Source organism: Triticum dicoccoides, chromosome 7A, assembly GCF_002162155.2.
Source record: "Triticum dicoccoides isolate Atlit2015 ecotype Zavitan chromosome 7A, WEW_v2.0, whole genome shotgun sequence".
Taxonomy (NCBI): Eukaryota; Viridiplantae; Streptophyta; class Magnoliopsida; order Poales; family Poaceae; genus Triticum; species Triticum dicoccoides.
The window spans coordinates 98400068-98404857 of NC_041392.1; positions in this window are offsets into that span (position 1 = coordinate 98400068).

Here is a 4790-nt window from a genome sequence, read left to right on the forward strand (position 1 = left end):
AAATCCTACCGAGTGGAGAGCAATCCTCCCACTCGGGGGCTTAACTGCAGTCCGGTACTCGCCTAAGTTCTCTCACTAGGAGACTTAGCTGCAGTCCGGCACTCGCCTAAGTTTGAAAAAATACTACTGAGTGGAGAGCAATCCTCCCACTCGGGGGCTTAGCTGCAGTCCAGTACTCGCCTAAGTTCTCTCGCTTGGAGACTTAGCTGCAGTCCGGCACTCGCCTAAGTTTGAAAAAATCCTACCGAGTGGAGAGCAATCCTCCCACTCGCGGGCTTAGTTGCAGTCCAGTACTCGCCTAAGTACGAAACACATTCGAATCCTCAAGGACGACGAGGTGCAGGTCGACTACCACCTTCTCCGTGAGAGCTTCGCCACAAATACAATGTGCGCTCCATCCTGCTCTGCAGTAACGAGGTGCAGGTCGACTGCCACCTTTTGCTTGAGAGCTTCGCCACAAATACAATGTGCGCTCCGTCCCACTCTGAAGTAACAAGATGCAGGTCGACTACCGCCTTCTCCTTCGGAGCTGCACCACAAATACAAAAGTTGTCTTGAATGAAGAACGATTCCCACTCGACAGGGGATTCATGAAGATATTTAACGATAAACCAAGTTCAGATAAACCCTAAAGGTTTCGGACCACAGATCGAAGTGCTCAGGCTTTCAACCCGAAAGAGTTTAACGGTTACAAAAACCACTCGGCATCCCAAGGGAAATTTAAGGTGAGGCATAAAAGTTTGTTCACTCCGCGGGAGGAGGACTAGCAGGCTCGATGAACTCGTCTAGGTCGACGCCGTCGGCGATCCGAGTGGTTGCAGCGATGAAAGTCTCCATAAAAGATCCGAAGTCATGGTTCTGGGTGTTGGCGACCTTGATTGCCGCTAGCTTATCTTGACGCACCTCCTTGCAATGGACGCGAACCAGAGACAGGGCCACATCAGCTCCACACCGGGCAGAAGATTTCTTCCACTCCTGCACTCGATCAGGGATTTCGTTAAGTCGAGTCATCAGGGACTCGAGATCTTCTGGGGCATGGTCTCTGGCCAAAGTGCCGGGTCGTTCCGCGACATGGCGACCTTCAGTCGAGCCAAGTAGTCCACGACACCGCCGATGCGGGATTCCAGTCGGAGCAGAATCATGGCAGTTTCATCTTTTATGGGAGAATTGATTGGGTCCAAACCTGGCTCAATCCGCCCAGTCTCCTCCTCGAAGTTCTGGCAAAACTCTGCATTCACGATCCAAGGATAAGTCAATTTTCGTACACTAAGTCGACATAAAAAAATCAGTCGGAACAAAATGTGCACCTTCAAGCTTGATGAACAACTTCTTGGCAAGGCTCCTCAGATAGCTCTCTAGATCGTCCCTCCTGCGAGCAATGCTTTCCATCTTCTTGCCCAGGATGAGATTCTCCTTCTTCCAGCGCGAGCACTCCTTGTTGGCGTCATTCAGAGTAGATTTCAGCCTGGTATTCTCTTCTTCCAACTGGCCGACCGAAGCCAGTTTCTGTTCAGCTAGAGCGGTTCTGTCGTGAGCCTCCTTTCGAGCAGCATCCAAATCCTGATCCTTCTTTGCCAGAGCTTCTCTCAGTTTTTCTACAAAGAAATGATGCCTGATTCAGAAAGAGCAGAAGGGTACTCAAGCCTAAGACAGACCAGTCGACAAATTCATTTTACCAGTGGCGTCGTCCTTGACCCTTTGCAGCTCTGTCTTGGCCAGCTCCAAGTCAAGGTTTAGTTGGATCTGATATTTCTCCAAGTCAGCAAAGCGAGCTCCAAGATCACAAGATTTCTGAAATCAAAGGGGAGAAGTTATTTTTACAGCGAAAAACAACAAAGTCAATAAGTACTAAGGCTACGGTCGACTTCCCGCAGTCCACCATAGCCTCGGGGACTACACCCAGTGGGTGCACTTTGCGTGCCCCACCGGTTCTGATCCCACTCGACCGGCCCGCCGGAGTCGAGTGTAGGGAGTAAAAAAAAGAAGAGAGAAAGAACTCAGACCACAGTCGACTGCCAGCAGTCGACCGCGGTCTCGGGGACTACACCCAGTGGGTGCACTTGGCATGCCCCCACCAGTTCTGACCCCACTCGACCAGACCGAGTGGAAGAGACAAACTATCAGTTCATTTTACACTCGACAAAATACAAAGACTACAGTCGACTACCCGCAGTCCACCACAGTCTCGGGGACTACACCCAGTGGGTGCACTCAGCGTGCCCCCACTAATTCAAAGTTCAATGAACGCACCCAGTGGGTGTACTAACGCAAAGATTTTCGGAGCAAAGATTTTCGGAAAGAGTCTTCAGATATCATATCCTAACAAAACAAGCGGCGACCAACTAACCTGAACGTTGCTTTGGAGAGCCGAGCTGGCGTCGTAGGCAGCCTGACTGGCGTCCCGCACCATCTTCATCTTCTCCATCATGACGCCCGCCTGGCGTATAGCTTCCCTGGCAGCATTCACTTCGTCTTCTGGGACATGATGGGTCGCAAAAACTGAAGGTGGGTCGACAGGGGCCTGAGCAGTCGACAAAGAAGGCAAGGCACTCGACAGTGGCACATCGAAGGTAACAGAACCCCGATTGGCATCGCCAGTGTCCTGAACGACTGGTTCCGCCCTTGGTGTTGACTGTAGCACCTCGCTTGCAGGAGCTTGCCTATTCTTCCTTGTCAAAGACCTCTCGGGCTCTTCATCATCATCGGGGAGGTCAATAATGTTGGGAGATGTGCAAAGTTCAATTGCCAAAATCACGTCACCCAATGATGCACATTGCAGTTGAATCGACCGAACAAAGACAGTATGGCAGAAATCATACCCAGATTAGAAGTGACCGCATCCTCCATCACCTCATCATCGTCCCTGTAAGCTGAGGTCCCGGAAGTGGCAGCGCTGACGGTTCCAAAGTTCGTCCAGTTAAAACAAGAAAAACAAACAGCGCGGAGCATCGAGTGAATACAAAGAGAGACACTCATGCGGAAGCAACGGGGATATCAATCTTGATCTTCGGCAACGCCTTCCGAGTCTTCGGCTCTGCAACTTTGGGGTGCTTTGGCGCCTTCTCAGTCGGGGTTGGTGAAGAGATCCGAGGACGCTTCGAAGACTGACCAGCCTGAGCAGTTGCCTTTTCGTGGGTGCTCGGTCGTTCTTGGTCAAGCTTGGATCACCTCTCCCTGCGAGGGGGTGACTCGACTTCTTCTCCATCGCTTGAGTCGTCGCTTCCTCCATCCCCTTCACCGCCAGAAGTCCACTCGCCATTGCCGCCGCCACTCGCCTCGCCTTCCAGAGCTTGCTCTTGCTCTCAGTTGGGCATTGAATACATTTCAATAATGGCCTGAAAGAAAGCAGGGAGAACAAAGTCAGTCGACGCAGTATAGGCAGCTGCGCGAGTGAATTCAGATTACAAGCAAAAACTCACAATCAAACCTTCTCTGGTGCATGAGACTGGTCGAATGGGGGAACTCTCCTGGCTCCCCTGGGGTTATCCTTGTTTCCGGTAATGCCCGACAGCCACTTCTCCAGTGTGTCGTCATCGACCTCCTCCGGGTGAATCCGAGTGGAGTCTTCAAGACCCGAATACATCCACATCGGATGGTCTCGGGCTTGAAGAGGCTGGATGCGCCGCTGAAGGAAGACCTCCAGGAGATCCATACCGGTGACCCCGTCACGGATAAGCTGGACCACTCGCTCGACCAGCACCCTCACCTGCGCTTTCTCCTCCGGGAGCACCTTCAAAGGGGATGGTTTCCTCACTCGATCCATGGTAAAGGGAGGGAGGCCAGTCGACTGCCATGGTGTCGACTGGTCTTTACAGTAAAACTAGGTCGACTGCCATCCGCGAACTGAGTCGGGAAGAATCATGGCCGGAAAGGAGCTTTTCCCTCTCATCTGGATACCAAGACCCCCACACATCTGGATCACTTGAGTCCTCTCATCACTCGGATTAGCCTTTTTCACTGTCTGGGAGCGACAAGTGAAAGTATGCTTGAAAAGACCCCAGTGAGGCCGGCAACCCAGGAAATTCTCACACAAAGAAATGAAAGCGGCGAGATAAACGATTGTGTTGGGAGTAAAATGGTGGAGTTGTGCCCCAAAGAAGTTCAGAAATCCTCGAAAGAAAGGGTGAGGAGGCAAGGAAAATCCACGGTCGACGTGGGTGGCAAGAAGAACGCGCTCACCCTCCCGGGGTTGCGGCTCGGATTCCTTCCCCGGAAGCCGCGCCGAGTCATAGGGGATCAGCCCTCCCTCGGCCAGGTCGTCGAGGTCTTCTTGGGTGAGCTTTGAGTGGATCCAGTCGCCCTGGATCAAGCCCTTCGGCAGGCCGGTTCGCGAGGAGGATCCGCCCCGACTGGTCGCCTTCCCCTTCAACCTCGTCGTCGCCTTCTTTGCCTGCTCTAGAGCTGCCGTCTTCTCCTTCCCCATCGTCGCCGGCAAGATGCGTACGGAACGGTGGCGCGAGGGCGAGAGCGAGCGCAGCGGAGGAGCGTGAAGAGGAGAAGAGATAATGGGGACGCACTATTCGGGAGACCCCGGTCCAACGCCTTATATGAGGCCGCTTCCGAGTGGCTGACTGGTAGGCCCGGGCGGTTCTGTCAAATCTTGTAACAATCGCGCGCGCGATACATGGCGAAAAAGGTGGCGCGGGGATCGAGGCGGCTCCGCTCTATCCCATCCGATTACTACGGCCTCCCCCGTCCCGCGCGCTTCCCAAAATTCGGATCCCACGAAATCTACGGGCAGCGGAACAACTTGTCAGACCAAAGATCTCCTCCGCACCGTCACTCGGAGC